The sequence below is a fragment of the Dermacentor albipictus genome, chromosome 1 (genome assembly GCF_038994185.2).
Source record: "Dermacentor albipictus isolate Rhodes 1998 colony chromosome 1, USDA_Dalb.pri_finalv2, whole genome shotgun sequence".
NCBI classification, from domain to species: Eukaryota; Metazoa; Arthropoda; class Arachnida; order Ixodida; family Ixodidae; genus Dermacentor; species Dermacentor albipictus.
Window position 1 is genome coordinate 343767935 of NC_091821.1, and position 26237 is coordinate 343794171.

The 26237-nt window shown below is 43.3% G+C and overlaps 1 protein-coding gene across 11 annotated transcripts in view; it reads right to left on the reverse strand.

The window, feature by feature from the left end:
* Window positions 1-26237, reverse strand: part of LOC135909078 (gonadotropin-releasing hormone receptor-like) — a 538207-nt gene that overhangs the window by 342596 nt on the left and 169374 nt on the right. For 3 of the 11 annotated variants that reach the window (XM_065441223.1, XM_070531756.1, XM_065441073.1), the window contains one exon: window positions 19360-19461. The exons of the other annotated variants lie outside the window; for them this stretch is intronic. The gene's annotated coding sequence lies outside the window, so the exon portion shown is untranslated. The remainder of the gene's footprint in view (window positions 1-19359; window positions 19462-26237) is intronic. 11 annotated transcript variants of the gene reach the window in all.

Here is a 26237-nt window from a genome sequence, read left to right on the forward strand (position 1 = left end):
ACGCTAAATAAAAGTGTGTCGTGTTCAAAGTTTTCCGTTTTTCCAAAACAATATGTGGTTTAACCTATATTCGAATAATATTATTTTTTTTATTTCTAGTAGAGTTAATTATATAGGGTTCGACCCATATTTTCGTTGGACCTATTTTCGAGTAAATATGCTACTCGATTTCGGCGGCCAGTCGGTTCAAGTTTTTCAGTATGCACTGCGCTAGTCAGCCTTGGACTCTTCCAAGTTCGTTGTCTTCTCGCTTGCCTTTCAGATCCCCTTGGATACGTTACACCGTGGCAATAAGCATGGCGGGAGTACGCTGCTAATTAGGCTTCGTGCCCCTTCCAGGCCGTTACTTGGCTTAAAGTCTACACACACACACGCACTCCCCGACAACAAGTTCCCGACTGAACATCCGCAGGCGGGTGAAGTGCGTGCTTACAAAATTAGAAAGGGGAGCAGATGGGAATGTGCCTTTTCCTCGGCAAACTAGCTTATCGACACATGCACGCTGCTGAATCTACGCGTTTCGGCGGTGATAGTGAGGCTCGAAATTAGGCGCCTAAGTGAATATCTCAAAGTCGTTAGGTTTTGGGCGTAATTTTCGAAACCGGTGTAGCCGATAACGAAAGTATATATCTTCGTGCACTCTTTCGTGAATAAGGATGCGCCGAGAATATTTCAAATTTAGAACTTGCTCAGGTGTGCTCTGACTACAGCTCAAATAGGATTACGTTTTACTTTCAGCACGACGCCGCGGGAAGAATATCGCGCGAGTGTTTATTGCTTGCGGCACGGTCATCTTTTGAGATTGCATTCGCACACATGCTCTCTCTCTCTCTTTCTGGTTGTCAAACACACACGCAAACAAACACACACGCATACACGAACACGCGCGCGCACACCCGCAAGCACGCACACAGACACAAACATTCACGCACGCGGGCACCTACACACGGCCATACATACCAGCACGCCCGCACACATTCATACACACGCATAAGTTCCTTCCGCCCATTTGAGGCGAAAATTCCTCGCCATCTTTGCGCATGATTTGCACCTCAGAGGCCGATTTCATGGTCCACGTTTACTCGTCCTGGTTTTCACGCCTGCAACTGGCACTGCCAAGACCTAGTCGGTTTTCTTGTATGGCAAGCCCGTGTTATTAACGTAGTGCAAGGCACTGTGATGAGTTTTGCTTTTTATAATGTGACTCTCCCTCTGTTTTTATTAGCTCGCTTTAAGTGGGCGCTTGCATGTCGCTGATACGGCGTGTTCTAGGCAAGAAATAGCGAGAGAGATAGAGAGAGAGAGAGAAACGTTTATTGATAAAAAAATAATAATGCAGAGAGAGAATGCCTTAGGCACATTTCTCCAGCCAGCTACACTGCGCTGGGGAAAGGGTAAGGGGGAAAGAAAAAGTGGAAAAAAAGAGGACCATGATGGGCGACCATTTCGACAGAAGGAGGATGTAAAACATATAACATGCAATTAGGTCTATTCAAAACCTACAGCCCAGACGCCAACTCTTTAGAAAGTTATATAAGGCCAAAATGGCCTGTAAACTAGAGTTAACGTCTTGCCAAGGGGCTAAAATAACGTCCTCGGTCAACAGTTGGTTGTCGAGGCGGGTAGGATCACTGCTCAACTTTCGTCGCTCTTCCACGTACTGATGGCAGTCGCGCAGCATGTGACCTATAGTCTTATGTACATTGTATGTACTACATTGCACAGCTCACAGTCTGCAGAGACTCGGCGCGTCGCATTAGTTTCACGCTTACCCGCGCGTAAATGACACCCCCAGCCTATGTCTGTGCACAAGACTGGCACAGTTGCGCTGAATTTTTGGTGATAGTCTAAACGTCACGTTAAGGTCCCATCTCTGGAGTTACCTGTGGCGATTTCCCAGTTTGTCCCGATGCTTTTCTGCCGCTTTTCGGATGACACCCGAGAGAAGGCAGTTGGTGTCTGCTCTTCGAAAAGGAATTGCGAGCAGTGGCTCTGATTCTTCCTGTGCTTTCTTCGCTTCGGCCTCGGCCAGTCCATTGCCGGTGTTCTAAACAATATTGTACAGCAGGCTACATCGGAGTTAGATGATATTCTATTACAGCCATATTTTTCATTCCTTACTTAAGTTATTTTTTTTATATTTCACTTGTTTTGCGTATTCCGTGCATTCCTCAGTCATCGGAGTTCAGCTTTAATGACTGGGAAAGGCAGCTCTCCGGTGGCTCATTTCTTTTTTTTTCTTTTTACTTGCTCAGCATCTCACAATAACGCACGGTGGTGCTGTATTGACACAAGAACATTTTAAAGGAAATAGTGTTCGTTGAGAACTAGACATGTGTTTTCGCGTCTGGTCGAGAGCGCGTGCTCAGGGATTCCCGTATGTGTGCGGCGGGCCGACCGCCTAGCCTCACGAGAGCCTGCGAGTAGCCGTGGCTCGATTGCGAGGGCCTCTCCGATTGGTGCGCGCACGTCAAATGGTTTATCACTCGCCAATCAGAACTACGATGCTCCTTTTCTCGTCCTGTCTGCAGCAATGTCATTGTTCGCCTCTTATCAGTTATATACAGAGGCGCTGTACGGCATCCGAAGTTGGTTCCAAAGGGGGCGCGCTCATAACATCCATCCATCCAGTTGCGAAGAAAACAATAACTTCAGTGGAAGTTTCTGCGTTTCGATAACATCTATCCAAGAAAAGCTTCTCGATCTTAAAAAAAAAAGAGGTATAACTTTTATTGACCCGCTGGAAAGCTTTGTCTTCATTCTTTGAAAAGCAACACGCACCGGTACGTGATGCTTGAATCATCAAAATACCATTAGCCGTCTTCATAGTCCTCCTCGTTCATCGGATGCATTTCAGTGTCCCAAAATGTTACTCGAATAGTTCAGCGGGGTCACAAAGCTATTCGCTGGCTTAGATTTTCAGCTTCGATGGCTTTTCTACCTAATTTTTCTAATCTCATCGATTCTCACTTGAAAGTGATGGCGCTGGAGAGTGCAGGAGTCTATAAGGAGGGCAGAAAAATACATCCGAATACCCCAATAAAGTTTTGTTTATAAAGTCATTCAAATGAAGGCATTTCGCAAAGACCATTAGTAGCGGAAGCTCAGACGCTGGTAGGAAATCGCAGGTGCAAGGCCCAGTCGCGGTGACGGCGCTCTCTTAGGGGCGGAATGCAAAAACGCGCATGCCTTGCCTTGGATACAAGACAAAGATGCCCAGATCAGGTGGTCAAAATTGATCCAAGGGATCTACGGCACATTTCGTAAGGCACTACGCAATTTCGAAACGTTACCTCACTCCCTCCCTCCCCGCCTAGCCCGTCACCACACGCAGACACCCTTTGCAACGATCGGTTACATACAGAACGCACACAACAAGCCGAAGACACCGTAATTCAACGCAAATCTCTCTTGTACGAAATAATTTGCCCCATAGCAAAAAGAATGGCGCAGCCGCAGCCTTCCTGCAAACGTGCCAGGTTAGACCAAACCCCGCACAGAGCCTCTAATCTGATTGAGCCAGACGTGGTATACACGGTGGAACTCCGCGGGGATGTTAAATAAAACAAGGAAAACGCGTATGACATAAGGAAAAGAAGCCGCGGCTGAATTATGGTTGCCTACGGGATTAAGCCATACGACACGAGCGAATTGTGTAACGTTGTGCGCCTGACGGGGCAATTTTTGAGCACCTCTTTCTTTGCCGTCTTCATTTCAACGAGAGTATTCGCGGGACCGGAAAATTATTCACAGCACATCGCACCAGACGTCTGCGGACGTTCGCTTCTAAAGCTATGAAAGGAGAATGGAATTTTACGAGAATAAAATGATGAATGGTGTTGACACAGAGAGAGAACACCTTTTTTTTATCAAAATATCCACCATGCGACTACCTACGATTACATTGGGTACTAAATTATATATATATATATATATATATATATATATATATATATATATATATATATATATATATATATTGAGAGAGAGAGAGAGAGAAAGAGAGAGAGAATCCTCTAATAATAACGTATGTGATGTATTTCGTATGCATTTATTTCCAACTTCATTCTACTTGCTTTTGTTTGAAGGCTCTGTGTTGCCTATGCACTTTCTAGAATACCCAGGCAGTGTGATTAATCTGCTCAGCCCTTCGTAATGTATTTATGCATTGCTGGAATCGCTAGTTCCTGCAATACACGAATGTTATTGGTCGTATTGTGTACACCAACTTTCTGGTTTGTTGCACTACGAGACTGATGATTACACGCCGCGGGAGCATAGTGGCTGCTGAGCTCAAAATAGCAGGTTCCATTACGGCCGCGGCGGCCGCATTTCAATGAATACGAAAGTCACCAACGCCTGTCTGTCGTCAGAGAACCCTAGGTGGTCAATATTGGTCCGGAGTCCACCACTACGGTGTGCCTCGTAATTTGATGGAGGTTTTGACACGTAAAATTGCAGATTATTTCTTCTTTTTTTTTAGACCGACAACAGAGGGAAACGTCACCAAAGTCTATCGGAAGGATTGTCTGTAAACGATCAAGCATACGCCTCATGGCTGATTTCTCGGCTTCTGAAATATTTTCTGCAAGAAGCCTCATAGCTGAGAGGATTTCGTATAGGTAGCCTCTGAAGACTTAAGAATATTTTATTCATGCGCTTTCAAGAATTTAGAGGCTTGCCAAAATTGCAGGAAGCCCCTGAAAGGATCAGTATCCGGGGCAAAATTCGTATAAAAACAGCGTTATAGTTTCAAATCTCAGCAAGACGCATGTTTCAATGGCTCTATTGAAGTTGAAAACGGAAGCACATGTTTTCACATTCGAAGTCTGCTTTTGATGCCAAGTCAAGATATAGCACGCTCGTTCCGCCTTGTAATAGATTGCAACGAGCACGGTGACTTCGCATTTGTGAGACGGATTGCAGAGAGCCGCAAATATTAACTCACTGAACACCACAGTGATACGTTCGTCTTTCTTGGGATCCAATTTCACCGATACAGAGAGGAACGATGCAGGGATGAGCAAAAACATAACAGAAGCGCGGTTCTTGTGTCGTATAATCTCGCTAGTCAGTTCCGTTCGCCCTGTTCCTGACGTGGAGCCTGACCAAGTAGCTTGAACCAATCCCTGCACTCGACTCCATTCCAACATGCGATATTGAAGCATTCTATTCGCACATGATAAAGAACAAAAAACCGCACGAACGACTCAACACAGAGAATGCGCAACAGACAGTGTCTGTCTTGTGTCTTTCGCGTAGTTTCTTTCTTTCTTATGTACAACGTAAGCCAACGCACCCAGTTTTCATTTATGCTATTTGAACCTTATCTCTCCGGCTGTCGAGAAAGTCAAAGATACAGCAATAATAAGTAAGGATATCGCAAAGATGCATGACTAATGCGTGTGCCTGGTATGGAAAGACTGAAAAGTGGAGCGAAATAGCAACATTTGTATACAGTCGACAGAGTGATTACCTTGGAGAGCGAGCATACCTAACAGAAATAGCATAAAGGTGAAGTTTTTCACAGATAATATGTTTGGACATCGTATAAGTCGCTCTCGAAATACGGCAAATGTTCCTCAACGTTTCCACTCCTCTGTTATATGGCCATCTTCTTCTTTCTTTCTCTAAGTATATGTGCCTATAGTGGAAGCAGCATTTATTTTTACACATCAGCCTGACAAATGGTGGTTTCTTCATGAGCTGCAGTTTGCCTTCCCTACAAGGCAGCCATTTTTTAGTCAAGTTCTCGGCCAAGTGAATTAAACGCCTCTGAGAATTCTTTTAGAGAGCGCCTATTATTTTTCCCGCTAATTAAGCTAAGTGCAGTTTCTTTGCTCATTACTACTTCTTTTAATACTTGAAAAACTGTGAAGCGAAGGAGAAAGAGTAATACCATCTGCTTGAACTTTTCATATTTTTCACTCAAAGTGGTCTTCCTGAGATGCGTGCCCTAAGTTGTTCGCGTGCCTTGTACCTTCGCCAGAATATTTTTCGGCTGGAAGTAGCGCCTCTCCGTATACTCCAGACCGAGGAGGCCCTTACGGCTGCCGCCACTTGGACCCGGTGTGTATATACCATACGAAGACAATATCCGCTGTCCAAACCACCGCGCTCGATCCTACGTTTAACGGATGCGCATCATCTAATTTAGACGGGTCCGGCGGGGACAAATATTGTCCATGGAAAGGAACTCAAGGCTTTTAAATTAAGAACTCACAAACTTGACCCCTATGTGAGACAGCTAATGAACCTGTGTTTCAAAAATGTAAGCCACAACTTTCACGGTCGGCTGTACGGCGCTACGGCCATAGCGGCTCCCCATGGCTTGTACAAGTACCAAACATAGACGCACCAATCGACAGGTATTCAACGTAAAAGTGATTGTTTCGACATTCGTAGTGAAACAATTAGCTATGCATCAACTGTTTTACAAGTAACAGGACTTTGTTCGCTTTTACATGGAAAGTTCTGTCAACAAAAATGGTGCGAAAGCAGCTTTTATGAGCTTGACAAGAAAAGCACGCTTGTCGACTCAGATGGGGTGTTGTCAAAAATAGCAGAATTAATGGCAACTCACACGCCACATATATTCATCCATATATAAGGCACCAAGGCAACCAGTAGGCAAGCTCTCTCAAGTAACAAAGGACATAATAAAGAAACGACAAAGAATGAAAGTGTCCTACTCAAGAGGTACGATATAATTCACGGAACTGTCAAAACGCATCAACAAGGAGAAAATAGGGATATTCGAAATTATAACGTGAGAAAGACTGCGGAAGCCGAAAAAATGGACGCAGCATGAAAACAGGGAGAAAGAAACTTGGCATAAGATAAACTAAGAAGTACGCACTGAAAGATAAGCAGGGTAATAGCATCAGCAATCTTGAAGGTATAGTAAAATCAGCGGAAGAATTCTATTCTGACCTGTACAGTACCCAGAGGAGCCACGATACCTCCATTCGAAGTAGTAATGAGCAGGTTGCAGAGACTCCTTCTATAACTCGCGATGAGGTTAGAAGGGCCTTGCAAGACATGAAACGGGAGAAACCGACAGGAGAAGATGGAATAACAGTCAATTTAATCAAAGATGGAGGAGACATAATGCTTGAAGAACTGGCGGCTCTCTATACGAACTGTCTATCGGTTTCAAGTATCCCAGAGAACTGGAAGAATGAAACATTATTCTAATGCACAAAAAGGGAGACGTTAAATAATTAAAAAATTATAGGCCCATTAGCTTACTCCCAGTACTATATAAAATACTCAGGAAGACTATTTCCAATATAATAAGGGCAACACTGTACTTTAGTCAACCAAGGGAACAGGCAGGTTTCAGGAAGGGATACTCTACAATGGGTCACATCGACGTCATTAGTCACGTAATCGAGAAATCCGCAGACTACATTCAGCCTATCTATATGACTTTCATGGATTACCAAAATGCATTTGATTCAGTATACAGATACCAGCAGTCATACAGGCATTACGTAATCAAGGAGTACGGGCCGCTTACGTAAATATCTTGGAAAATATCTGCAGAGATTCCACTCCACAATAAAATTAGGAAGATAGCTATAAAGAAAGGGGTCGTACAAATGGACGCAATGTCTCTAATGCTATTCGCTGTGTGCTTGGCAAAAGTATTCAAGCTAATAAACTGGAAAGCTTAGGAATAAGCATCAACGGCGAATATCTCAGCAACCTTCACTTTGCAGATGATATTGCCCTGTTCAGCAGCGCCGGAGACGAGTTACAACAAATGATTCAGCACCTTACAGAAAGAGTGTAAGAGTGGAGTTGAAGATTAATATGCAGAAGACAACGATAATGATGAATAGCCGGCAAGGGAACAAGAGTTCAGAATCTCCAGTCAGCCTCCAGAACCTGTGAAGGAGTACATTTACCAAAGTCAGTTAGTCACAGGGAACCCTGATCGTGACAAGGAAATTTAAAGAATAATAAAAATTGGTTGGAGCGCATACAGCAGACATTGTCAGCTCCTGCCTGGAAGCTTTCCATTATCATTGAAAAAGAAGGTGTACAGTCAGTGCATTTTATCGGTGCTGACATATGGGGCGGAAACTTGAAGACTGATAAAGAAGCTTTAGAACAATGTTAAGAGACAGAAAGAGGGCCGTGTGGATCAGAGAGCAAACGGGTATAACCGATATCCTAATTGACAATAAGAGAAAAAAAAAGGAGCTGGCCAGGTCATGTAATGCATAAGTTAGATTACCGGTGGACCATTAGGGTTCCAGAATGGGTGCCAAGAGAAGGGAAGCGCAGTCGAGGACGGCAGAAAACGAGGTGCAGCGATGAAATTATGAAATTCGCAGGGGGTAGTTCCCTGCGAAGAAGAAGAAGGAGAAGAAGAAGAAGAAGAAGATGAGAAGATGATGATGGTGATGATGATGATGATGGTGGTGATGATGATGACGACGACGACGACGACGACGACGATGATGATGATGATGATGATGATGATGATGATGATACGCGGGTGGAATATATTATATATTGTTCAAAGCGCGCCACACGCACCCATAACGTAAGTGATACCACAGGGTATAACGCAGGCAACTAAAAAAAGTAACGGCAAGCAATATTTCAGTAGGCAAACGGGCTATGAGATCGAGCTATGTAGGCAGAAATGAAGAGAAGATAATGGAGCTGTAGTCAAAAAATCTTCTGGGGCACAGACACTTCGTCTTCTTCGCTCTGTCTACACGCATCAAACATCGCCTTCGTCCTCTTGACCCAAAGAATAGCTAAAAGCGTAAAACCATGCGCGTGTCATCGGCTGCCGCTGACCCAAACAGGCACCGCGTCATTTATCTTCCAATATTGCGTTGTGCCTGCGAGTTCTTTACAATGGCGAAATACGCAAGCATACAAATGAGAAACGGACGCTGCAATGACGCTGGGATAATTATACGCAGGTTGTGCGACATGGACTCGCGGTTAACGTGGACGGGCCACTTGGTTTTACGGTCGCATAGAAATTACTCTGAGCATGTATCGTAAATTATTTGCACCGACAAAACGACACATGTCGCTGGCGCCCGTTAAGCTTGTACTCCCGTGACTTTATATCGATGTATAGGCTAGGACGAGTAACGCGTGGCGTAAAGGTACACTGCTTTACGATATCGATAGTTCTTTAGCAGGTACTGTACTGTTCTAACTATGCAAAGCAATGCCGCATTCGCAGCTTCCTCGAGGAGGTCACGAAGCGAGCGGAACAGGCTTCACTCTCGTTCACTGAGTTCTATACTACTGATATTAGAGGAAAATCTGGCGCTAGTTTCTGTGTACGTTACTTGCCCTTTTATTCACCATAATTAATAGTGATGGTCAGTGCATGCATTTCACTAAACTCTTGGCTGAAAATTTTAAACGAGGTTGCAGATTTCTTATTCCCGATTTTGATTGCAAGTTTTCATCACTATATGTTTCGGCCACATATTTCTAACATTCGGTATGAGGCCCTGGGCTGAGGGCCTTTTCACCACATCCACACAACAGGAAAATAGTTCTCTCTCTCTCTCTCTCTTGCTGGCTCTCTCACTCTCTACGGTTCGATGGTTGCTTTTAACATTGCAACGAAAACAAAAATTTTCCTAAATTCAAAATAAATTATTCTAGATTGAAAAAAAGAAAACACTCATTGTGTGTGTCCACTTAAAGCATCACCGAAATTTATCAAGTACAGGCGCGAAATTTATTTATGCCCCGCAAACTGCGGGTTGGCATGACAAACTCTGAATGTAAAACATTTAATTGGCTTTAAATTAATTAAGCGAGGCTACTACTATAAACAATTGAACCCCAAAGAACAGTGACATCAGCTGAAAAGTGCTTTGTCAGCGAATTCCTGCTAAATCCTTATGAAGCCCATGTACTACCCCCTGCACTCACGCTTCCTGAATGTCTGCCAAATTTCTCTCAGCCGTCATCGACACGGACACGCGTTATAACGAAGGGCGACTGCCTATTATATAAAAAAGACTCAAACAGGAAATAAATATCAGGACACTCTCGGAGCACTTATGTCGTCATAGGCATATCTACCAGAGGGGCAAGGGGGGCACGCGCCCTGCCCAATGTCAAAAGTGGGAGGGGGGCACAGTATGTCAATGCCTTCCCCCCTTTCGAAAGCGGGCACTCTAGGCTGCACGCTGGAAAGTGCAACAAGACTACAGCTGAAGCTAAATTCTCTTTCTTAGTATATAGTGATCACATAAGTAAAGCTTTTGTTTACTGCGCATCCCGTGCTTGGACCCTGAGGACTCTCTTTTGTGCTTTCTCGGGATGCCCTGTAGCAGACGATGCGCGGGATTCGCCATACAGGCTCGCGTTGAGGAGAACGCCTGGTGCCGGGCAGTTCCTGTCCTAACAACTGTCAGCTTGCGCAGCTTGCATCATGCCAAATTTTTGGGGGGCCACTATATCCGCATTCAATAACACAATCAGCTTCTTACGTTTAACCTGCGGGCGAGTGGTAAGTCCAGATAAAGTATTATAATCAGCCGCGCCCAGCGACTGGTGTGCCTTACGACATGAAATCGCTGGATTATCGAATGCTGGAACTATTTAGTCTCTGTCGAGCGATAGCCTACAGAGCGTTGCAGTCTCGGTATCTTATCATCATCAATAATATAATCAAACCTCTTACAATGTAACTGTCGAATTACATTGTGTAATCACGACTTGTCGTAGGTATGCTCATGAAAATGACATTGGTCGAACGTGTACCGCTTCTGACTTTAATGATTTCATTTAAAATTTCATGTTTTTAAATAAGAGCTACACTTTCACTTGTTTACCGGCAGGAGCAAGAATAGCAGATATTTAATATTTTTTTATATGATGGCCACATTTTGGTGACCTGCACCGAAAATTTGCACTCTGTATGTTGCTTATATGCTCTGAAAGCTGTTACTAAATAGTTGCTTTCTCCTCAATTTTCTTTTTTTGCTTTGCATTTTTTACACACGACATTTAGTTGTTGTCCCCCGGTATCCACGCTAAAATATGCGGGTCACGGTGTTCATATTTATTCGAAGTACAAAGCTATGTTCTGAGTGACGAGCGATATATGCTTATTCTGTGTAGGTTCATTACAGCCTTTGTAGAAAGTTACTCAACGAAGCGTTCCAGGGTGTCGTACTGCCGCTAATCGAAATGTTTCCTAGACTCCTAAAACAGCGCGAGATGCAGACGTGAAATTTCGTGAATATGGGAAGTTTTTAAACGCAATGCGCAGCTAAACTTTCACTTCCCTGCTTCAAATACAAGTGTTGCACATGATTACTAAACCCTCCGTTTTTTCATGTGTTTTCGTACTTCATACGACATGCGTAGTTTGCTCCTCCGGTTTCCTCGACTTGGTGAGCTTAACAAGGCATCTTGTTTATATGTGGGGAAAATTATGGGCTCGGTATGGCCAACGACCAGGCAATGTTTCAAATGACCAGGTTAAATGCGCATTTTCCAGTAGAATGCGTATACAAGTGGCCCATAGCAACATTAGTCTGTTTTACGAGTGGTGTAAAACTTAGACGACTGTGCTTGCATTATTACAACTACAACTGAGGTCAAATGTTGCGAACATAAGGAAAACGATACGCCAAGTATATGCGCGATGGTAAATGCGTGTTGATCAAATACAGCGTTAAAAAAGCTGTAAGCAAGTTTTCAAAAGTATCACGCTGCTTCTATTATCTTGGTTTGCCGATGTCTAAAGAGCACTCAGCGTTTCAGATATTTTATGCTTTGAAGAAATAGGTAGCATTTTAAGTGCAACAAGGAGCGTAGTTGTAACTTGTGTGGCTAATTTATAAGCGTTACGAATAATTATTCAACCCTAATGTTTTTCTTTTCTTTTTACTTTTTCATGCGAGATACACTAGTTTCGCCTGGTGTCCGCACTGAACTAAAGGAGGCAGCTTCGTTTTGTTTGGTCACTGAAAGGAGAAGTTAATGGGTGCTGCGTAGATGAAGTTTAAAACAGATGGGCAACTGGGGCTTTCGCAATGAATTACGTTTACAAGCACTCTAGAATGTTATGAGTCTGTCTAACGAGCGGGGAAGAAGTGAGCCCGCTGCCTTGGCAGAACTGTAAAACCCACCAAGACCAAAATTTAGCGAAAATGAGTGGTACGCTATGGAAACTCTTTGTGCGAAGTTAAATGCGGTTGGCGCAAACACAGCCTTCGTAAAAACTTTCTTATTCAAGTTTAGCGTGTGATATAGACGTTATCAGATATGCTTCTCAGTGTCCCGACATTGCTGTCGAGAAATAGGGAGAGACGAGAAGAGACAACAGTCTGATATTTAATATAACGGGGAGTGGGTCACGGTAATTACAATGTGCGACAAAGTTCTTACGCTACTTCTCCCGTTAGAAACGTTGTAAATAATTGCTGAAACATCGTTTTTCTTAACTTATTTTCAGGCGTTATAATATATTCCGACTCGGTTTGAGCAATTCCTTCGGTAAACTAAAGAATACATTTTGTTCATATTTGTCGAAAATAAAGGGCGCGTTGTAGTAGATATGCAGGAAAATACTTCAAAGACCGGAGACTAATTATGACACTTGCAATAAAGTACGCATGCAAGTGATGCGGAGCTTTATGAATGTGTTTTGCGGACAAAGAATTTATCCCGTTGCCCCGAGAGAACTGTGAGCTCAGTCGATATCAAATGCATGGGGAATTGAAGGGGAGGGGAGGTGATGGGAGGGGGGGAGGACACCGTGGTAAATGTTACGGCGAAGTAACATGTGGGCTGATGAATTACTGGCTTTTTCAATATTTCCAACGAGAAGCGTTACAAAGCATTACATGAGGGCAAAGAGAGAAAATAATGCAGAGAAAGGCAGGGAGGTTAACCAGAGGTAGTTCCGGTTGGCTACCCTGCGCAGGGGGAAGGGTTAAGAGGGTTAAAAAGAGAAACATAGTAGAAGGGGGAGATAGAAAGGGAGACAAGCACGAACAAAGCGCGTACACCACAGAGCGGTAAGGGACGGCATTCTTGAGGACATGAGGGCAAGTTGTCAAACGGAACAGTCATATATACACGGCCAACATTTTAATGTATGTGATATTATTACAAGAAGCTGAAACTTTTATTGCAGCTTATCCGTATTTACAGAAGAACACCTCCTCTGTAAATACGGATTGTAGTTCTTTAAGGTCGCACATATCCGCTGTGTGTGTGTGTGCCTGTGTGTGTGTGTGTGTGTGTGCGTGCGTGTGCGTGTGTGTGCTTGCGTGTGTGCGTGTGCTTGCGTGCGTGCGTGTCTGCGTGATACAATACAATACTACTACCCAAACTAGGGGTACATTTATGATCCGGGACCCCTGTGCGGAAGTTGCAAGAAGTAAATGCAAATGCAAATCACTTTTCGATCCCCCATGGTTCACCATGTGTGATTGATAAGTACGTCTGTGTCTGTTAAATATGAATATAGCTGACAGAAGCATTTCCAGGCTATTTTACTTATTGTAATAATAATAATAAAGCAAACCGAGGAGTTTGATTTTTATTAGTCATACAGGTATCATAAGCAGCCAACAATCAGGTACCAAGGAAGGCATAGGGGAAAATTCTTGTATGTATAACCAATATAAACAAAGGATAAATTAATGGAACTGAAAGTGGATTAAACACAACTGGCCGCATGCGGGAGATATATATATGTATTGTCTCGAGAGGAAATGTGAGAGAAATCCACCTAAAGACTATGGCGTCTTTTCTGTACCGGCCACAACAAACGTCATTCACGCCGTCTTCTACCCACAACCAGTTCGAAAATGGGCACCCGATTTGATGATGATAATTACGCGCGACAATATATATATATATATATATATATATATATATATATATATATATATATATATATATATATATATATATATATATATATATATATATATATATATATATATATATAGAGAGAGAGAGAGAGAGAGAGAGAGAGAGAGAGAGAGACATCAGATCATTTGACGTATGCCCCCCTCCCCCCCAGCCGATAAATAGTTGGCACGCCACTGTATGTCGTCCTATGTAAACTATTCTAGATTACTCAAAAAATATTATCTACTCGCTCCAATCAGGAAGACTTCTGGAGCTGTTTCGAGTGGACAGAACCTCAAACCAAACCGCTTCTTGGCGAAAGGTTACCCCAGCAGGATACGAATTTGAATTATGCAAAGTGGGCTTTCACAGCTTGCTTCGCATTCGCAAAGGAGTACCTAATACAAGTATAGGAAATGAGAATCCTACTGGCTCCATTTACGCCGAATATTGCACTTTAAAGTTTATCGGTAAGGTGATAAATATCATTTACGGACATTAGAGGATCGGTAGTGTTTGATCAGGCGGCAGATGAACAGACATTTCAATTACCAGTCCGCATGCGTGTGTCAGATTAGGACTCTTTTAACGTTGCTTCCCTCGCTTTCCGCACACATTCACGCTCACTCGGCCTAATGCAGGTGCTCGAATAAAATTTGCGAAAAAAAAAAGCAAGCAGCAGGTGTTTTGCACTTCCTCGCAGACCGTTATTCACCGCTCACCTTTCTCGCATACAAATTAGGAACGTCACACGTAACGGTCGGGGAGTAGTGAGGGGGAAGTTGGAGTATCCACTCCGAGCGACTGCCCCGGAACTTGAAATTGAAAGCCGGATTCAAGAATACTCGACGTGTTCTCGAAGCGCTTAACAAGAAGGAAGTAGAGACTCATGCGCGAGTATTACGCGGATATAGCAGTATACTGAACACCTACATAAGCTAAATGCAACGCGAACTCGAAACACTCAGCGCTACTTCAGCCATACCCTCAATGAACTCCACTCACGTTCATTCTGAAACGTTAAAGCAAGTGCGCGCATACAAATCGCGGTTACGAACACGATTCGTAAGAGCACAGATCTTTAATCACTACGTCGCAACGGAACAGTTACTGCTATTTAAGAAGGTAAGGAATGCAGTGTTGATGAAGACGCCGACGATCAGATGGTAGCTGCTCGCTATCGGACAGTGCTGCATGTACCACTGTAAATGCATCTATTTGTCTTTTTCTACGTAACATTATCTTCGGCGCTTACTAGCGATAGGTATATACGGTTTTGTACCCGTCGCGGTGAGTTAGGGTATATGGCATTTCGCTGCTAAGCACGAGGTCACGGGGTCAAATCCCGGCCACGGCTGCTGCATTTTGATGGGGGGCGAAATGCAAGAACGCCCGTATCCCGGACATTGGGGGCGTGCTGAAGGTCCCTTGGTGAAAGTGGATGTAAAAACAACTTGCCGCAGATGGGGAACGATTCCACGTCTTCGCGTTACGCGTGCGATGATTTCATCCACTTTAATTTCTGCTAATTTATTGTTTTCTTTAATTCATTTAGTAAGTACAAGTAAATTGTTTATTTATTTATTTATTTATTTATTTATTTATTTATTTATTTATTTATTTATTTACAAAATAATGCAGGCCCAAGCTAGGGCCCATGCAGGAGGGGTATCAAAAAGGTTTACAAAAGCACTGATAAAAACATCAAAGAGAAATCATCATAAATCATGAAGCGAGAGAGAAAAGATAATATATACATAAAAATGACACATAAGTGAGCACCTTATGGCCGTGAAAACAATTATGAACATTGCAACTTTAGGAAGAACAGTCCTTTGCAAGAGAAAAAAACAAGAAATGCGCTTCACATTATGACGTCAATGCGTCGAATGAGTCACTGTTCTGAAGCATACGCGCGAGTATGCGAAGCTTTGCTGCTGCGTCAGTTCTTGAAAGGGGGATGGGTTCCTTCACGGAATCTTGGTGAGCCCTCCTAGCAGCTTCATCAGTGTTTTCGTTGCCTTTCATGCACCGAAAAGCCACCGAAAAGTGATTTGATGTCCTTTCTCTGACGGCTGGTGATACAACTGCCTTATTTCTAGCACAAGTTGGTCTTGTCGTCCACGGCGTAAAGCGGACAGCAAACAGTGAAAGAATGCCTTCGAGTCGGTGAATATGCTCCATTATCGAGGTAGAATGTTGTGGCAAGCGAGTGAGAGAGCAAAGACAGGAAAGGCAGGGAGGTAAACCAGACGAGCACCCGGTTTGCTACCCTACACTGGGGGTGGGGAAATGGGAATAGAAAGAGGACAAAAAGGGCGAGAGTAAGCACCGAGTGCTCTTGGGAGGAGGCACAGGGACGCTATAAACGGTCTCTTAAGCCAGTGCACTTCAAGTATTGTACTAGTGAACGAATCGCTTTTCGTGGCAGTGGCGGGTGTTGCCACGGTGCGAGTATCTTTGACTCGGAGAACGGTCTTGAGTCCAGTCCGCTTAAAGTTGCCCGCAGAGAGAGGCGTTGTAACTCGTAGCGAGGGCAGGTACACAATAGGTGCTGGATGGTTTCCTCGCACCCACAGGAGTCGCACACCGGGCTCGCGGGGGGGTCAAACTACGCAGAATGCTTACGTTCTCGCCCAGTCATCAGCACCAGGCTGCAGAGAAGCCTAACGGCTACGTTAGTGACGGAGCCCTTTGCGTATTCGTTGGCCGAATGCCGTTTAGAAATTCCTGGATATTACACGGCTCATTGCGAATATCCGCTGGCTAAAGGCACAAACTTAAAGAAAGATGTAAACGTAAGTTTTCCAGATGAAGTTGCTGTTTATTCGTAAGACTATATTATTTCTGCTCTTCCGAATGACAAATACCGACGCGCGTTTCCTTACACCATGGAAACTCGGTGCACTAATGCTATAGGGGATGGCGTCAAAGTGTAAGGAGCGTCATTTGCGCAACGCTCTTCGCTTAAATGCCGGTAGTGTAATGGGCAATTCCGGAGGAAATCGGCCAATTCGATGGGGCCACCTCACCGGCCGAGAGGAGTGGAACGCGTGGCAAATGGCCACATTCACTAGATTCACGGGCGTCCATTTGCACCAGCGGTTACAACTTTCGGCCTAGCTCGGTCTCTCGCGAGAGACGCAGTTCTGTCGGCTGCTTCGTGCCTGCGCGCGACCCGCTTTACACCAAGCGAATGGAACGCAGAAAATTCTCCAACAGAACCAGATAACACTTTTAAAGAATGCTCTCTCTGTGAACTCTTCGAGTGTGCTCACAGATACGATCAAAAGGTAACTATGAGTGCTTTATGAGTAGCTTTATGAATAACCTTTATGAATAAATAGCTCTAGCGTGCGCGCACGAGTTTGGTGGTGCATGTGCCACCTGCATGTGTTGTGATGACTGAGTATATATTTTTTTTCACGCAACACTTCAAGGAAAGCATCGGGGAAATTAACTGTGGTTGAAGTAAAGTCCAAGGAACTGATTTATTGATTGATTGATTGCTTGGTTGGTTGATTTTAGAAAGAGTGAAGGTGGGGAAGCTCAACTGTGAAAGCTTCTGGCTGGCTTGTTATCTTTAACAACAGTGGACACATGCGAAAGCAGCTGTTGTGCATGTGGCTGTGTTGTCTAGCGAGCAGTTTTGTATTGCTGTAGTCTGCCGGTCCGGTGGCGGGCGGCACTTGAATTTTGAAGATCTCCTATAATCCCCGTTGCGTGACTCCCGTTTACTAGTTTCTTGGATACAGCGTTCCCTCACTAAGCGCGTGGTCACGTGTTCAATTTGTGAATGAGGCTGGCAGCAACACTACGAGGACGCAATGTAAAGAATGCTCACCTGTCGAAAATATGGTGCTCTTTAGCTGAAGCTGGCCGCTGCAGCATCTTGCATAGTCATATGATAGCGTTGGGGACCTAAAACCCCGCAAATTATCTATTGAAGCCCACAACGCGACGCGACGCACAGCACTTTCTTGACCTAAACCGGTGCTAAGCTACTGCAACGCAATATGTATTCAGGCTCTCGTCTTGAAAAAGATGACGATACAGCTTGGCACCGGCCCGCTTTTCACTATTATTTCGAGTAAAATATTGTCATGTGGTCGTGACGGTGAAGAGCCACAGTTCTACAACGCAAATCGAGAAACTAACTGTTTATTGGGTGAACCTGTGCCCAGCAAAACAAGCAACACTCAGCACAACGACAGCGGCGAGCACACTCGTCGATCGTCGAAATCTGGGCCCGCGTTCACAAAAGGTTCTTACGCTAGTAAAGTTCGTAAGAACAAGAACAGTCCAATAGGAACCGTTAACATATCATTAGCGAAGGCCGCCGACCAAAAAAGGAAAAAGTCCTGACGAACAAAAACCTTTGTGAATCCGGCTCCTGATCCGCGGGTCAAGCACGTCGGTTTTTACACATGACTCGCCGTAGGTTACAGCATATAGCCACTGTCGCCGGCGAGCCTTCTAGAATGCACTACACAATTAACGTGGCGCATACAGTCTGATTATGCACCGGGTTCGGTGGCAACAGACAACGCATAGAACCAGTGACAACATTCGAGAAACATCCGATAACGCTGTAACACGGATCGGCTCGTGAAAAACGTTTACCGAAATCATCGTCAGTTTAAACGTCGCTTTCAATATATACAACATCAAAAACAGTCTAATCACTTCCTCCAGAAAGGGAGGCAGTCACCAGTTAGTGAAAACTATAGCGAAATGGCTAGTGAAAACAAAGCAAGAAATTTACAAGGCCAACTGCCAACAAACACCAGGGAATTTTTCGCGGCTTTTTATTATACTGATGGCCTTTTGATACAATGATCAACAATGGAACTCCCAGCTTGATTAATGTCCTGCGTCGCTGCCTTGGTTCAATTATTTTGTAGCATCACTTTCAACATAATCGTAGGCAATTTCGTGTCCATTAATTTTTCTGACTTCCTAAAATTGAAGGGTCCGTTATCGGTTGGATCGAGTGAGGTACTTGAGGAAATGAATAGAAGCGAAGGTTGAATAAACACTTAAAGCACCCTTTCTTTTTCCTTCCCCTCCTGTTAACGCTGCCGTATATATATATATATATATATATATATATATATATATATATATATATATATATATATATATATATATATATATATATATATATATATATATATATGTATATATATGTATATATAATATCACATGTGCTTCTCTGTTGTCCTTGTCGTTCAGTTTGCGATACAACAAAAATAACAAATGCCGGGCCAACAAGCCCCTATAGCTATCGTCTTCACAATGACCACTCATTTTACGAAACGTAATGGTATTGCTTTCACGTTTCCTTGTCTCATTCATCGCATTACATGCCTCGGCCTCGTTCGCGTACTGTACTTGCGTGGACGTCCAAAGGAGCTGGGCGCAGCTACTGACAGAGAAGTCGAAGTCGAAGGTTCGTCCATGGGAGCGCATGACATAGCTCACCGAAATCACCGGATGGACTGGCAGTGAGCCATTGCCGTCAGTGCCTTCGCAGAGGGAGGGCCAGTATCGGAACGGTGGCATGATGAGCGGCATCGGAGCCAACTGTGGAAGGTAATGCGACGGCGTACGCGTGAGCAGTGGCACGAGCGCATCGCTGTGACCACATGACGTTTTGTACATCTCTGGCTACGCCATTGGATTTTCCGCTGCATGAGCAATAATGCTGTCGCATTATTAAAAACAAAGAGAAAGCAAGAAGAACATATCAACAAGTACTACAAACACGAACACAGGCCACACGGCCATAATTTTGTACCTATACACGCAGTATCGTTCGATAGACATAGGACCGTCACACATTGCAAACGAGGGGGCGAGAGTGCACACAATTCCTGTCGCGCAAAGAAATACGAGCGTACATATTTCCACATTAATGCGACTGGGAAAGGATGACACGCCCTGATATCAAGTTGTACCATACTCATTATGAACCTACTGATAGAGCTGTTCCAGCATGCTGTTCTAAACGATAATAGCAAGTTTGCTGGCTTATCTAGCTTGTGAATCGGTACCAGCTCGGATACCTTCCAAGTTGTCGCTATCGTGTTGCCGCTATTGTCTCGATGTTGTTGCTGTTCCAGTTTCAGGGCTTAAGGTGCAGAGGCACAAACATTGACGTTTATGGTGACCCATTGTGAGGGGGACACTTTCATTTTTCCTGGCCATAACGTGATGATGCCCTCAAGGAACAGCAGGCACTATTCAAGCGAAGAAGTCCCTACCACACCCACTGTCGTCAAACCCTCTACAACGCGGCTATGGGAAGCTTTAGTTGGCCATACATGAACTCCTTCTCCACGCGGCCGCGATTCTGCTTCCTTGCTTCGACATTGTGTGTAATGGCCCGACAGCCAGTCTTTATGCTCTTACTTTTCTTGTGCCTTGGCGTATGAAATTTCGAGAGGAGGAGGAAAAAAAAAAGAAAGTGAGTTCGCGCCATCGCAACGAGAGCTTTATTACTTGGGAGAAAGGCGGGGGCTTGATCTTCTCGAGCGGGAAACGCCGAAATGACCACTTTGCGACACTCGGCTCGGAGCTGCGCGCAAACCGCGAAAGATAATAGAATTACAAAGAAAAGGTGCCAGCGGTAAAGAGGTAAAAAAGAAAGGGAGAAATCCGAGCCGCTGATAGATATCACATAAAGGCTGCGAAGCTCGTCTGCAGGAGTTCTTGGGAGACCTACCCGTTCCTGTCTTTCTTCCTTTTTTTTCTTTATTCTTGCGTCGTAGGCAGAAACTATATTTGTAGGTATAGCCGCATAAGCTAGTACCTCACAGAAAGAACTAAACAGTTTTCTGCATGGGGAGCCTCCCACTGTAACTGTTTCTTGTTACTGACTGTTACTGATGTCATCGGTACAATGTCCACGAACAACGTCGACTATACAGTGTAGTTTATAGATCCTCGCGGAGTTCCTCGTACATTCTAATGCCCATTGCCTTTAATCCTTTTCAATGTTGTTACCCAAGATATCCATCCAGGATATAAAGTCGAATGCATGAGGAACTCTAAATGAAAGTGGTGCCACCTTTCGCCATTAGAAGTGACAAATTTACTCAATATCATGACGTCAAAGCAGACGACAAAAAACTTATGCGGTGCGTTTACAATACCGCAAAATTACGTGAAACTATAAGATGTGGCCTCCAGGTGCCTATCTATACCACACAGCTAGTGTTACATCTTTATCGCTGTCGCTAAGCAAAGAAGGTTGGTATTCGCGACAACAAACAGATGGTCCCTTCCTGCCCGTACATGGAGATACTTCTTCCGTATGTAACAGTTGTATTTACACAAAACAATAAAACAGGTCTTTTTCTTAATTAACTTACCAAGTGGTAATAAGAATCGACTTGACAGGCGATTATGACCCAAAGCTGTATTCAGTTTTGGGAAGTATCCTTACTAAAACTTTACGTATGCACTGCAATAATGCCACGTGTTTCTCGTGCGATTCTTGTGGAACTTACACAGAATTATTATGGAATCAAGAAAGCACTAAACAGGGCTCGTCTGTTAATCTTCATTCATTTTAAGAACACGATAACTTATAAGCAATACAAGAAGAAACTGTCCTGTCATGTTTTGTTTCCCTTTTGCTTCTTCTTGTAGTCCTTTTAAATCAGCGTGTTCTTACAACAAATTATGCGGAATCTTTATGGATTGCGTAAGTATTATACCATAAGCACTCAGAAAATATACGTTGTCCCGACTATCATGCACCAAGGTTTAAAAATATGTAAATGAAACGTAGCTGGAGAAAACCAAAATCATGTTGTTTGCCGTCGCTTGGAAATACTCGGATTATTTTTTGCATTCCGCCTAATTACCTAACTAGTATTAATTAATCAATCAACTTCTCAAATACAATACCGTAAAATACGGAGAGATGCCCCACCCCCGAAAGATAACCTCCCGCTGACTAAGCTACCGGCCTAAAGAAACTGAAGGTTAGCTACCACACTGAAAGTTAATTAGCCCACATCATACTTTCACTCGATTTGCTCTCCATCTTATGGGGGCTCTCTCTTGAGATCATACGGTAATTAAATGAAAAGTGCCAGTGAGAAAATTGCATGGCAACAATTAAAACTCCTTATACAGTTTTCTTTTGCTCAATACGTGCTACATAAAAGAGTTTTTCTCAGCGTGAAAGAACACCCAAATACACGCAAAATGCCGCAAGCCATCAGTCGCGCGGCAATCTTGCGTATATTCGTAGTATTCACAACTTTCTGATCGACACCTTTCTTGTAATTATAATATTTAAGAAGTTGAGTAATTATTAAGAATAATTATGTAATCAGGGGGATAGCAAAAGATAATCTGAGTATCTCCTATAGGGACGGCAAACAACAGTACCTTGAATCTATGCAGTGACGTGACATTTGCATATATTTAATCTTGGTGCGAGATAGTCGGGGCACCCTATATATGGCAATAGCGGAGTAGCACGTATATATATATATATATATATATATATATATGTTAGGCAGCCAGTCTCTTTACTTTCTCGAGTGAGAGCCCCACCACCAGGCCCCAAAACAGTGATGATAAGTATGTGCAGATGAGAATATGAAACGTATGAATAATGCTCGCAAGATATACATATACATACATATATATATATATATATATATATATATATATATATAAACGAGAAGAAAGGGGGTTAACCGAGGGACCCGATAATTATTAGTCATATAATGAGAAGCCAACAAACACTGACACCAAGTACAACATAGGGGAAATTGCATGTGCTTAATAAATGAAATAAAGTAATGATAAATTATAGGAAATTAAAGTGGATGAAAAAACAACTTTCCGCAGGTGGGAACCGAACCCACAACCTTCGCATGTCGCGTGCGATGCTCTACCAATTGAGCTACCGCGGCGGCGTTTTCCCCATCCACTTTCTTGGGTATTTTATGTGTACTAGTAGAACCCTGGGAGTGTTAGCCAGGGAGTGTTCATCCACTTTAATTTCCATTAATTTATCATTACTTTATTTCATTTATTAAGCACATGCAATTTCCCCTATGTTGTACTTGGTGTCAGTGTTTGTTGGCTTCTCATTATATATATATATATATATATATATATATATATATATATATATATATATATATATATATATATATATATATATATATATATATATATGTATATATATATATATATACGGGGCAGCAGTAAACAAGTGAGAATCATGCGTACGGTCTTGCCAAAATAAGACTACGACCACGAATGACGTCAGGAGGGGTGTGTGTGGCGAATGTGCTAGCATTCAGTACCAAAGTGCCACGTCGGGCACCACAGTACACCACTGCTCACGCTGCCAACAGCAGCACACACAACGGAAACACGCGAAAAGCATATGAGAGAACCAGAGCTTGCCAAAAAAGTGAAGGTTGATAAAAAAATTACAATTCCACTCTGTGAAGATGGAATAGCAGCGAAAGCTGTCGAACAACAGTCGAAGCTATCCAACGAAAAGCAGAGGGCTTTCGATGCCCTTCCATCTTCACAGAGTGGAATGTTTGACAGTTTTTGCATTGCGAGTCCGGCATCGTTGCTCATTCGGAGGTGCCCGGGCTAACATTGTCGTTTGTTCGTTCAGCATCGCGGGAACGTTTTTCATCGGTGGTCGTTTCACTCCACGCCGTTTGCATTCTCGTTGCTGTTTCCTGCGGCGCTCCTCGTACGCATGTTGTTCTTCGGGTGTACGAACTATACGTGTCCGCCCTAGCGATAACCCAGCTGTTTGTAGCGCCGATACCGCACGTACTTATATACTGCGACAATCTTGACCTCACGCTATTGTTCACGCCGAGCACTTTGACATCTGCGCCGCCGCACTGCAGCCGTAATGGTTTCTTAGAAATCGCTAAGTCCGTTTCTGTTGCCGGACGCCGAAAAAAAAACCATGGGAGGTTAGTCATATACAGATTTCGCTCTAAAAAAACTAATCTAACGTAAACGTGCTTTAAAAACCATATGACCGTATTATGAGCCAGATGAACCAAAGGACGCAAGCATTGCTTTCAAATATCCAGTAAATGTCCTAAACGCTCAGTTAGTCTTTTCAACTGAAAAAGCGATGGTATAGGACCGGGATTTCTTTCCCAAAATAATCAAGAATTGTCGCGTAACGCACCACCTCTTTTGCATGTATCGTTTTCCATGAGATGCACCCCCAATATCGCTCGCATCACCTTGTATTCCCGACTCTAGGAGCTGTACAAGGAGGGCTGGACAAAAATACTTTGCAATTGTATCATGATATGATACTAGATACTCGGGCAACAAGTATTTGAGATACAGATACTACATACTACTACAACTATTGTATCTGATACGATACTTTCCATATGAATTTTGAAATACTTCGACATCTTAGCAAGTTTTGTATTATGGATCGATACAATGTAGCAGCAAACATGCAAGCACAAAAATGATTGTAGAAGCTTGCAACGCTTGGGTGGATGTCACATTTTCCATTTATTGATTACTTCTCTCCACCTCGTGGGTTCCCGCAGAACCATTACGCGAAAAATTTTCGCTTCGAAATTTCTTAACTCGGACCAACTTTGTTTTATTTGAATGAAATGTCTGTTGGTTTCTCAAAATGTTTGTCTTTCTTGCTGAAAGTATAATATTTTCAATCCGAAACGATTTATTGGGGTTGCTTTAGCTGCTCGACATGAAAGCTCTTTATATGCTGTGCTGTCAGCGGTTTTGAAATTGATGGGAGTCGGTGCTCTGCTTGCCGACCAGCTGGCGTGTCGCCATTTAATTACGAGCACGTCAATAATATGAAGCCTCTAAACGATGGCGCAAATACCGCTGTGGAGCTTTACTTGCAATAACGCTGGTAGCGACACTTTTTTCTTTACGCATCGTATACACAGCGAGTACATAAGCCCTTCATGTTGTACTTATCTGGTGGCGTAAAGGGTTCGTTAGCAACATATTCCTTAAAGTACAATCCTTTTACGATTTTTCTTCAACGAGAAAACCTGTGCAGCCCAAGAACGTTTCATACGTATTGCAGTGGAACAAAGCGTCGTAGTATACCACGCTATTCAGACTACTGCCACTTAGAGCTGCGATTACCTGGTGATTTAATTGTAACAGTAATAAACTTAAGGGTGAGCTAAAAAAATAAAAAATATATCTAAGTAAAATATATTATTTTTTTTTGAACACATATATACAATTAACAGGAAAGGGACAGCGAGGAGCAGGCTGGCAACTGCCACCGGAAGGGGGAACAACGCCTGCCTATATACTCTTCAGAAGGGAGATGACAGCAACACAGAAATCGAAGATAGGAAGGAGGGGAGGAAAGAGGAAAGGAAGAGCAATAGGACAAATCTAAAGAATAAAGTAGAACACGCAGTACAAATCACACACAGTAGGGTGCGAATCACTGAAAGTCACGCTACTACAGAATGTTGAATAGAATAGTTTCGACGCTACAGGCGGGAACATATGTTAGTTAACTCTAGAAAAGTAAGTAGAGTGCGATGAGCCTGATCACGCTTAGACGCACAACCACTGGGGTACAAACATTCGTCGAGTGTCGTACACCGCAGGCGAAGGAGATGATAGTCTCTCACTAGTGACATGCGCTGCGCACTGAAAGCGGGACACTAAAATATAAGGTGGTGAGATGTCTAAAGGTGGTTACGTATCGCACAATCACAATGAATACGTAGAAACACTATACAGGCGACACCCCTAATAGCTATGACATTTAAACATGAAGTATTATCAACCTACCGGTTAAGGTCAGACAATAGAAAACTCAGTGCCTGTGAAACATCAGGTTGCTTAGTGGCAGAAGTAACAGCTTGAGAAGCGGAGTTCAGCCAACGTTTATGCTCGCCTAAACGTTTATGTCGCGAAAACCTCCCAAGTATCTTCTATCTCAAGATACACGATACATTCTTTCAGGTATCGAAATTACAGATATTGATACACGTCTTGTCAGACGTATCATGATACAGATGCAAGATATGAAAAGAGTATCTAAGATAGTTTTTGGGATACATGTATCTTCGATACTGCCCAGCACTGCCTACAAGGAACGCCACAGGGATACTTTGGACACTACATTTGTTCTGTTAGGCCATTTCTCTCCTTGAGATAAAGAAAAGGATTGATTGCTTGACTGCTTTATTTATTTATTTATTTATTTATTTATTTATTTATTTATTTATTTATTTATTTATTTATTTATTCTAAAGACTCCGTGTAGCACACGAGGCTACCCATTTCTGGAGTAGGCAGTCGATGACCGCTGTAGGTCGCGA